Source organism: Hylobates moloch, unplaced genomic scaffold, assembly GCF_009828535.3.
Source record: "Hylobates moloch isolate HMO894 unplaced genomic scaffold, HMol_V3 SCAFFOLD_2, whole genome shotgun sequence".
Lineage (NCBI taxonomy): Eukaryota > Metazoa > Chordata > Mammalia > Primates > Hylobatidae > Hylobates > Hylobates moloch.
The window spans coordinates 92,749,084-92,761,107 of NW_026652277.1; positions in this window are offsets into that span (position 1 = coordinate 92,749,084).

Here is a 12,024-nt window from a genome sequence, read left to right on the forward strand (position 1 = left end):
ACAAAGGACATGAACTCATCATTTTTATGGCTGCATAGTATTCCATGGTGTATATGTGCCATATTTTCTTAATCCAGTCTATCGTTGTTGGACATTTGGGTTGGTTCCAAGTCTTTGCTATTGTGAATAGTGACGCAATAAACATACGTGTGCATGTGTCTTTATAGCAGCATGATTTATAGTCCTTTGGGTATATACCTAGTAATGGGATGGCTGGGTCAAATAGTATTTCTAGTTCTAGATCCCTGAGGAATCCTCACACTGTCTTCCACAATGGTTGAACTAGTTTACAGTCCCACCAACAGTGTAAAAGTGTTCCTATTTCTCCACATCCTCACCAGCACCTGTTATTTCCTGTTTTTTAATGATGGCCATTCTAACTGGTGTGAGATGGTATCTCACTGTGGTTTTGATTTGCATTTCTCTGATGGCCAGTGATGATGAGCATTTTTTCATGTTTTTTGGCTGCATAAATGTCTTCTTTTGAGAAGTGTCTATTCATGTCCTTCACCCACTTTTTGATGGGGTTGTTTGTTTTTTTCTTGTAAATTTGTTTGAGTTCATTGTAGATTCTGGATATTAGCCCTTTGTCAGATGAGTAGGTTGCCTGTTCACTCTGATGGTAGTTTCTTTTGCTGTGCAGAAGCTCTTTAGTTTAATTAAATCCCATTTGTCAATTTTGGCTTTTGTTGTCATTGCTTTTGGTGTTTTAGACATGAAGTCCTTGCCCACGCCTATGTCCTGAATGGTATTGCCTAGGTTTTCTTGTAGGATTTTAATGGTTTTAGGTCTAACATTTAAGTCTTTAATCCATCTTGAACTAATTAGGAAGAGCAATTTCTTAGCAAAATGACAGTGGACTGTCCCCTACCCCTACACATGGTCTTGGGATTGGTTGGGCCTAACTGAGGAGGCCCTTGCAGAACTCTGTCCAAAGTGCTCTGTAGGGAAGGAGAAAGGGAATGCCAGTTAGAGATGAAAGCTACAGAACAGGGAGCCGTGTTGTCTTGTCTCTCTCACACAGAAAAGAGCCTATGGCTATTAATCCCACTGTTATTCTCAACAGATGGGACTCAGTCAGTACATTTACATTTCCTAAAGACAGGAAGGGCTGAGATTCAGACCAGACTAGAGAAGAGACTTTTCAGTAATTACACGTGAGCAAAGCATCCTCCAGAATCTTGGCTCACCACTTACTTGCTGATGATTGCCAGCAAGTTACTTAACCTGCATGTACCTCAGTTTCCTCATCTGAGAAATACAGATGATAATGGGAGCTACTTCATAGACATTTTATACAGACTGAATTAATATTTCTAAAGCACCCGGGTCAGGTGGTTTGGAGAGAAAGGCTGGAGTCTGCTTGTGGCAGCTCTAAGTATTAAAAAAAAAAAAAAAACAAGAGGAAGACATTGAAGGCTTTGGATGGCATAAAAGTCAAAGTAACACAGAGTATCTTTCCAGGTATAACAATGCAAGACTTTTCTTCTTTATTCTTGCATCTAAATTCACTCATAAATATCTTGAAAAATTGCTCAATGTCCTCATTTACCATATTTTTTCATTTCAGTTTTTATTTATCTTTTGATTTTTGTAATTGTTTTAAAATTTCTGGAGGGCTTACATTCATATTGCTTTAATAATTGTATTGCTATCATCACTAAGCCAAACTATAAATATAGTTTGTAGTCTGAAAATGTAGACCATGACAAAGGACATTCTTTTTCCCATCCTAATTGCTATCAAGAAAAATAACTGTTTAAAGCAAGCAAGACTTAATGTATTATATACCCATTATCAGCAAAATATTAGACTCATTGATTTCACAATTTATAAATGTAAGAATAAAGAGCCCCAGGGGTATGCTCCAAATGAGGCTAGGTTCAGGAATACAGAATTAATCATCCCACCTACTGTTAAAACATCAGATTTATTATATTTAATTAAGTAACTCAATGATCTCTCCAACTCTAAGTTGTCTTTATACCAAGTATGGAAATACAGATATTAGCAGTCAAGGAAAGCATACAATCTTCAAATAGGATCATTTTCCTTATGAATAATTTTTGTCCTATTTGATCTAATTTTTTTTTTCAACCAAGTACTGGTCGCCTGGTTCCCACCTCACAGTCTCATCTCTGAGTCCGGTGATGGTGGGGAGGGGACATTTTCTTAGAGGCTCCACCCACTCCATCAACAGGGCCTCTCCTTCTGTATGCAGCCCATATTTGGTGTGAGCACCCACTCAGTCCCCACACATGCTCAAGGGAGACTGAGATAAATAAATGCTTCTCCTGTTCCTCCCTCAGGTGGACACTTCTGATAAGCATCCTATTAAACATGCTGACAAAAAGGTACTGGTGGCATCAAGCCTCAGCCACCCACAGCAGGCCTGGGCGGTCCCTCCTTTGCCATTTCACTTCCAGCCTCACCTCCCACATAAACTACCTGATCACAAGTCTTTTTCTCAGGCTCTACTTCTGGGGGCTCTCTGGCTACAATAGCCTGAAAGCACAAATCTAACACTGTACAGGGAAATAGTCATTTTGGCAAATTAAAGTGATGTCCAATATTTATACTAGTCTGTATCTATGGTCTATATTATAGAAGGGATATTCATTGAAGAAAATGAGTAGTGTTATATAAATATTCCCAACAGCAGTTTGACTTTATTTCATTCTTTTATTATTTTAAAGACTATTTGGGAAAGCTTTGAATGTATACAACAGTCATTTTGTCACTGCCATTGACATTTCCCCAGATCCTGGTTGACAATCCTACATTAAATCCAGGAATGTGCTAAATCGGGTGATAAGGCAGAAGGTTGAGCTTATGCCAGATATAATGACTATTGTAGCCTTTGTTTTAAATTGGGACATGTCAAAGATTACTTTTTAATGAAGATTCACTGATTATTAAGCAGTACCTTATTAGCTTGGCAAAGTGATTTTATACAAAAATATCTTTATTAATAAAGAGAATGTGTTCAACACAGCTTTTTGAAAGCATCACTACCACAGATACAAATAATACAGAAGGCATAGGAATGAGGTCCAAGGTAACAGAACAACGATCTTTGTGTGAGAAAAAATATTAAATAGGAAGGCATATAATCTTAAATATACTCAAAATATAAAATGCATCTGGAAACTCAGAAAACCCTATCTGAAAAACACAAAGAAGCATCTGGAAACTCTGGATCCAAGGCAGAGAAAGGAAGGAATTGTGTAAAATTCAGGGCCTTCTGTGCTGTTCTATATTGAGGAAAAGTAGGGGATAAAGGGACATAAAAAGCTCTGTCTTTAGTACTTTGGGGAAATGTGTGTGGGGAGGACTAGGCACAACTAGCTGCAGTCTGTACCATGATTTTCCCCATACTGTGGATGAGGAAACTGAGGCTCAAAATAACTTTCTCATGCTTCCAAAGCTCCAAGTGGCAGAGCAGCTGAGCCCTTGACTCATATGCTGTGTCATTTGTTTTGTTTTAACCAGGGCTGTCTCCACAGTGCCTAGCATGGCACCTGCTACATATGATGACCAATAAGTGTTTGTTTGGAATAAATGATTGAATGAAGGAATGATTAAGAAAAGGACAACATGAGCACCTTTCCAGTCTTCCCTGGGGCATCAGGAGGCTACCCACACAAAAACAGCTTCACTGCTGATAACCCATCTGAGTGAACCTCAAAGTTGGCTCTGCTAATATTGTAGTACCAGAGCATCCACTGTAGTGTGAACAGGACAAGAAATATCTTACCGATGCCTAAAATGTCTTTAATGAGTATAGGATATTGATCCCAAATTAGAAATTAAATGCTTCAAAAGAAAATGCCTAGTGGAAATAACCATGCATTGAAAGTCATTGCTGTATCATTAGTCTAAATGACCAATGATAATGTTTTCCACTATTGTGTTAATTTGCTGGGGTGTAAGTTGTCAGCAAGTCAGCCTCCATGGGAGTCAGAGCAGTTACCAAATGGGGAAAAGGGAGCAGAAAGAAGAGGTACAACAAGAAGAAACTGAAAAATTGCAAAACATGAAGAAACTGCAAAACTCTGCTTCCATGAAACAAGTTTACCTTAAACTGGGCTAGAGTAAAAAGAATCTGCTCCTAGAGGAATTCTCAAACAACTATGACTTAGAAGACCCACAGCTCTGTTTGCCAAACTTACAAAACATCTTCTGTTTTCCTAACACAGTCAACCTCATTATAACCAAGCCCCTTAACTAAAAGTCTCAGACTGAATATGTTAGTTTCCAGCTAGGAAAACAGAACGCTTTCTGGTTATTTCCAACTGAGTGACTAGTAACAAAAGCATTGAATACAATTTTAACAGGGAATTGGTTGCAAACATGTTGAAAAGGCTAAAGGAAGAAAACAGGATGGTGGCTGTACCCACGGCCCAGGAATTCTTCCTCTTTCTGAATCTGCCAGAGTCCCCATGGCAGAATTGGCACTGAGGTGGAGCAGGGACCTAATGCTTGCCACACTCTGACTTTGCTGGGCTCAGGGAGCCACCATCAACGCTGCACGGTGCAGGGGGCTGCACACGCACTCGCGCTGCTGCAGAAGCAAAGGGGCTGCTGCCTTCCTTTGGCCTTCTGTTCTCAGGCGCACCTTCTTCTAGCAGTTCATAATCAAAACCCAGTGGGCAGATGAGTCTTAAAAATGAAGTTTTCAAACTTGCCTCCCTGGGAGGACAGGAAAAAGGTTAAAAAAAAAAAAAAAAAAAAGCAGATATAGGGCTTACTAGTAACAAACAGCAAGTATAAGGCTGTATCAAGGCGGCTTATTCTATGGATTTTACATGTAAATGTTGGAGATATACAGTTTTTACAAGGACCTACTCAATTGGTACATTTTTAATCCTTGGTATTGTGCTGGTATGTGTCCAAGATAGTGTTGTTTAGAAAATTAGTCAAATATTCTGATTTACAAATCATCAAATTACTATGCAGGTACTTTATAAGGCCTTTAAAAAATTCCTATATTATGAATTGCATTTTCATATTTGAGGCCTACATATTGTCATTTAATAAAAATAAAGACTCAGCTTTTAAAACATGTAAAAAATGTTTAGTTCTTTACTTCTTCATTATTGGTATTTTTGTGTAGCTGATGAGTTTTAAAATGATAGTTCGTTTCTAAGTAGAAAAGATCTCCTTTCTTCCACAGCTGAGGTTCTGTAATTGTCCTTTTGTTTATAGGAAGGTCTCCAAAATAGTTCACCTTTATTGAAGGGTAAGAGAAGAGATTAGGAGATTTAGTATCTTTTTGCTCTTCCAAGATTTAATTTCTGTTCTCATCAAAACTATAAACTCTTCAAAAATACAGGTTATGTCCCCATCTTCCTGGCTATTTCACCCCAACAAACTGAAGGATTGAGGACACTCTGTAATTACTACAGGATGAAAGGATACTTACTGATTGTCTGGTTATTATTACCATTATGAAAGCAACATTTATTAAGTATCTATTTTGTTCATGGAAATAGGTACTGGAGGTATAAAGAAATTAAGAACTGCCCAAAAGGAGACTACAACTTGATAAGGGAAACTAGACATCTTTAAAGGTAAATAAAAATGTATATTAAAAAGAACAATAATACTATCTTACTCATAGGAATGAGTGACATATATACAAATGCTAACATAGTGCTAAACTAATAAATGTTAGCTTTTTTACTGTTGATGTTACCATTATGTGTCAAGTGAATCGTGCACAGTAAATGCTATAGAACTTCAGGAAACATCACATCTTTTACATGTCCCAGTTTAAAACAAAGACTAATTTCACCATGAGTGGATTAATAAAGAGAGTGGAAAGGATTTCTGAAGACTTGTTGTACAAACTGAGTCCTGAAAAACAGGTAGATATTTCCAGTAAGAGGAAGGGTAGACCAATCTTGTCACTGTTCTACAAACTTCATGTCTTTCTTATGCATATTAAGTAGTTTGCTCTGATTCAAGACTGATAGAGAAAGAATCAATTATGAAGATTCACCATAACTCTTTAATAGACAGAGTTACTTTTGTAGCAAAAAGGATAGGATTCTGGAAAGATGATATTTTTTAACTTCTACCACCTCCCAATTTTAACCCATTTTTCTCTTCTAAACCTAGCAGCTGCTAAGGCCTGTAGGTGAAGGAAGCCAAGTCCATGTACCTTCCAGGAAAAGATGATCAGAGCAAGAACCCTGAGGGGAGCTTGGCCCACAGAAGTTCCTATCTCCCTCCGTGCTCCAAGGCCTACATAGCCTGTGTAAGTGTGCCTGCTCCTGAGGAGCTGGAGGGCAGACAAGCCAGTTGGCTGTCTTCTTTCTGGCCCCAGGGGCTGGAAGTCCTAACTGCAGGGGCTTTCTCCCAGCGCAAGAGACTAAAACCTATCTGTAACTCCTCTACCAACCCGTAGGTAAAGAGACCATCATTCTTCACAGCTCTTGGAGTTCTCCCCATTTAAGGTACCCTAGCAACCAGATCAGAGACCCATTGAGCAGGCAAGGGAAAATAACGACACGTGTAAGGGAGCCCGGAAGTCAGAGAGGAGAAAAAGTGTCTCAGAATTTTCCCTAAAAAGATGGCTCCTGATGATAACTAGCCAACACATTTATGTAACCACCCCCCAAAAGAAAAGAAAAGAAAAAGATTAAAACATTCAAGGGGTGAATTTAAGGAGAAAAGGGTTCCCATGTAGAAACAAGTTAGTGAACTGAAAATCAAGTAGAAGAAATATCTCACAGCTCAAAGCAAACATATAAAAATACAGAAATAGTAAGTGAAAACATAAACAACTTGTAAGATATAGGAGCCCAAACATGCAAATAACATTAACGAAAGAAGACATTTAAGCTAGAAGAGAGGCAAAAATTCAACAAATTATTAAAAGATAGAAGATAATAGGAAAAAAATCACTGAGCTGAAGGGAGAAATTGGTCTTCAGATTATAAGGGATCATCATGTCCCACACATGCCCAAACAGCCTAAAATAGGGTAAATCTGAAAGTAAGTACACGGCTGAGACCACTTTTTTATTTACGGCTGAGCCCAGAATAGTGCCTTCCACATAGTAAGCACTCAATGAATATTTTTAAATGAATGAAAAATACTTTCTTACAAGCTTTCAGAGAGAAAGAACTAAGTATTTTAAAAGGTAAAATCAGACTGGCATTAATCTCCTTATGCAAAATTGGAAGTTAGATCATGGCAGAACAAAAAGAGAACAAAAACTGTATGCCCCAAAAGTTCCATACACAGTCTTTTCCTATGAGACGTTTCCCTATTAGAATGAGAGAAAGATAATTGTGCATTTGCTAGTTTTTGATATCACTCACATATCTGAAGAAAAACCTCTAAGAATGATGCCAAGAAGCAAATATATCAGAACACAGATCTCAGGATAGAAAAGAATGAGGAAGAAAAGAAAAAATAGTGAGAAATTCTCATTCATAGAGCTTATTTCCAGAATATTAAGGTGCCTCAATATCAGGACTCTATCAACATTATCACTTACGTTAACGAATTAAAGGACAAATGTGTCATAGATGCAAAAAAGTTATGTTTGGTAAAATTCAGCAGCTATTTATTTAAAAACTAAGGAAAATTGTTATATGAATGCAGAAGTAAAATATGCAAATACCATTAACCAATTACCAGCAGTGAATATCATTCAAAACTGTGTAATATTAACTCATTAAAATTAAAATTAATTAAAATAAATTAATTAAAATCAATAATCAGACAGAGATGCTATTATTGTCATTATTATTCAATAATGTATTGATTTTGGTAAATCCATTAAGACCAAAACATTTATAAATGACATATAATACATTATATATATAAGTATCCGAATTCTTTTGCCAGTGACATGAGTGTAGACTTAGAAAACATAAAATTCAATAGTTTAAAAAAATGAAAATCATAAATTAGGTAAAGTGGGTAGATTAAAAGTAGTAGTTCTCCATATTAGTAAAAAAAAAAAAAACTAGGAATACAAATGGGAGGCAATGCTATTCATGATAGCAACAAAAACTGTAAAATAAATATAACTATAAAAGCCCTAGATGAAGAAAACCATAAAATGTTATTATAAACAACATCTTAATAAATGAAAAGACATGCCATGTTCTTCATTGTCATATAACATGGATGTTCATTCCCATAAAATTTATTTATAAATGGAATGATTTCCAATCGGAATCCCAGCAGGGCTTTGAGGGTCATGGGTAAAGCAACAGAACTAGGGTGTAATCTCAAGGTCCATAGGAAAAATTAAATACCCAAGAACAGTCAATAAAATGCAAAAGAAGAATAGTGAGGTAGCACAAGGGTAGTGTGAAATCAAAACAGACTGGAACAAATCAGTGCTGACAGAGAACTAGGCAAATCGATCGGTGAAAGAAGACAGAAACTCCAGAAATAGATCCCCAAATATGTAAGAATCTCATAAGTGATAAAGATAGTATTTCAAATAATTGGAGAAGTGGGAGTTAATGTAATAAATGGTGCTGTCACAACTGGCTATCCTTTTTTTCTGGCCTTAAAGGAATGATAAGGGCTGGGGTGCAGTGGCACTATCTTGGCTCACTGCAACCTCTGCCTCCCAGGCTCAAGTGATTCTCCTGCCTCAGCCTCCTGAGTAGATTGGACTACAGGCACCTCCACCACGCCCGGCTAATTTTTGTATTTTTAGTAGAGATGGGGTTTTGCCATGTTGCCAGGCTGGTCTCAAACTCCTGATCTCAGGCAATCCACCTGCCTCGGCCTCCCAAAGTCGTGAGCCACTGCGCCTGGCCCATAATTTGTTTAAATTACTTAATTTTAAAAAATTGACGAATAACTACATAATTAGAATGTACAACGTGACATTTCAATATATGTATACACTGTGGAATGGCTAAATTAAGCTAATTAAGGTATCTGTTACCTCACATGCTTTTTTTTGTGGTGAGGACATTTAAAATCTACTCTGCAATTTTCTTTTTTTTTTCAACTTTTATTTCAGGTGTACATGTGCAGGTTTGTTATATAGGTAAACTCAGGTCACAGGAGTTTGTTGTACAAATTATTTCATCACCCATGTACCATGTACTAAGCCTAGTACCCAATTGTTGTTTTTCCCAAATCTCTCCCTCCTTTCACCCTGCACCCTCAAGTAGGCCCCAGTGTCTGTTGTTCCCCTCTTTATGTCCATGTATTCTCATCATTGAGCTCCCATTTATAAGAGAGAACATACGGCATTTGGTTTTCTGTTCCTGCGTTGAGTTTGCTAAGGACAATGGCCTCCAGCTCCATCCATGTTCCTGCAAAGGGCATGATCTCATTCTTTTTTTATGGCTGCCGAGTGTTCCATGGTGCATATGTACCATATTTTCTTTATCTAATCTATCATTGATGGGCGTTTAGGTTGATTCTATGTCTTTGCTATTGTGAATAGTACTGCAGTGAACATTCGTGTTCATGTGTCTTTATGGTAGAATGATTTATATTCCTTTGGATATATACCCAGTAATGGGACTTCTGGGTTGAATAATATTTCTGTTTTGAGCTCTTTGAAGAATTGCCACCCTGCTTTCCACAATGGTCAAGCCTATTTACATTCCCAGCAACAGTGTAAAAGTGTTCTCTTTTTTCCACAACCTCGCCAGAATCCGTTATTTTTTTTTCTTTTTTTTTTGGCTTTGAAATACTCATTCTGACTTGTGTGAGATGGTATTTCATTGTGGCATTGATTTGCATTTCTCTAATGATCAGTGATGTCGAGCTTTTTTCATTTGCTTCTTGGCTGCATGTATGTCTTCTTTTGAAAAGTCTGTTCATATTCCTCTTCCCACTTTTTTATGTGGTTGTTTTTTGCTTGTAAACTTATTTAAGTTACTTATAGATGCTCAACATTAGACCTTTGTCAGGTGCATAGTTTGAAAATATTTTCTTGCATTTTGTAGGTTGTCTGTTTACTCTGTTGATAGTTTCTGTTTCTTTGCAGAAGAACTTAAGTTTAATTGGATCCCATTTGTCAACTTTTGCTTCTGTTGTAATTGCTTTTGGTGTCTTCATCATGAAATCTTCGCCCAATCCTATGTCCAGAATGGTATGCCTAGGTTATCTTCCAGGGTTTGTATGATTTTGGGTTTTACATTTAAGTGTTTAATCCATCTTGAGCTGGATTTATGTATAGGGTTTCAGGAAGGGGTCCAGTTAATCTTCTGCATACGGCTAGCCAGTTATCCCAGTACTATTTATTGGAAAGGGAGTCTTTTCCCCATTGCTTATTTTCGTCAGCTTTGTCAAAGATCAGATGGTTGTAGGTATGTGGCCTTATTTCTGGGCCCTCTATTCTGTTCCATTGGCCTACGTGTCTGTTTTTGTACCAATACTATGCTGTTTTGTGTACTATAGCCCTGCAGTATAGTTTGAAGTTGGATAACATGACACCTCCAGCTTTGTTCATTTTGCTCAGGATTGCCTTGGCTATTCAGGCTCTTTTTTAATTCCATATGAAATTTAAAGTAGTTTTTTTTTCTAGTTCTGTGAAGAAAGTCATCATTAGTTTGAAAGGAATAGCACTGAATCTGTAAATCGCTTTGGGTGGTATGGACATTTTAATGATGCTGATTCTTCCTCGCTAAGATCATGGAATATTTTTACATTTGTTTGTGTCATCTCTGATTTCTTTGAGAAGTGTTTTGTAATTCTCATTGTAAAGATCTTTCCCCTCCCTGGTTAGCTGTATTCCTAGGTATTTTATTCTTTTTGTGGCAATTGTGAGTGGAATCTTGTTCCTGATTTGGCTTTTGGCTTGGCTCTTATCTGTGTATAGAAATGCTAACAATTTTTGTACATGGATTTTGTACTCTGAAACTTTGCTGAAGTTGTTTATCAACTGAATGAGCTTTTGGGCTGAGATGAAAAGCTCACTGCTGGGGTTTTCTAGATATAGAATCATGCCTTCTGCAAATGGGTAGTTTGACCTCTTGTTTTCCTAGTTGGAGGCAATCTTGCCTGATTGCCTTTGCCAGAATTTCCAATACTATGTTGAATAGGATTGGTGAGAGAGGGCATGCTTGTCTTGTGTTGGTTTTCAAGGAGAATGCTTCCAGCTTTCGTACATTCAGTATGATGTTGGTTGTGGCTCTTATTATTTTGAGGTATGTTCCTTCAACACCTAGTTTATTGAGAGTTTTTAATATAAAGGGATGTTGAATTTCGTTGAAAGCCTTTTATGCATCTATTGAGATAATCATGTTATTTTTGTCTTTAGTTTTGTTTATGTGATGAATCACATTTATTGATTTGTGTATGTTGAACCAGCCTTGCATTTCAAGCATTAAGCCTACTTGGTTATGATGGATTAGCTTTTTGATGTGCTGCTGGATTCGGTTTACAAGTATTTTGTTGAGGATTTTTGCATCATTGTTCATAGAAGATATTGTCCTGAACTTTTCTTTTGTTGTTGTGTCTTTGCCAGGTTTTATGATGAGGATGATGCTGGCCTCATAAAATGAGTTGGGGAGAAGTCCCTCCTCCTCAATTTTTTGGAATAGTTTCAGGTGGAATGGTACCAGTTTTTCTTTATACATCTGGTAGATTTCAACTGTGAATCCATCTGGTCCTGGCCTTTTTTTGGTTTGTTTGTTTGGTTGGTAGGCTGTTTATTACTGATTCAATATCAGAGCTTGTTATTGATCTGTTCATGGAATCAGTTTCTTCATGGTCCATTCTTGGGAGGGTGTATGTGTTCAGGAATTTACCCAACTCTTCTAGCTTTCTAGTTTGTGTGCACTGTTTCAAGTCAGTGGTAATATCCCCTTTGTCACTTCTAACTGTGTTTATTTGGATCTTCTCTCTTTTCTTCTTTATTAGTCCAGCTAGAGGCCTATCTAATTAATGTTTTCAAAAAACAAACTCCTGAATTTGTTAACATTTTGAACGGATTTTCTGTGTCTCTATTTCCTCCAGTACAGTTCTGATTTTAATTATTTCTTGTCTTCTGCTAGCTTTGGGGTTGATTTGTTCTTGATTTTT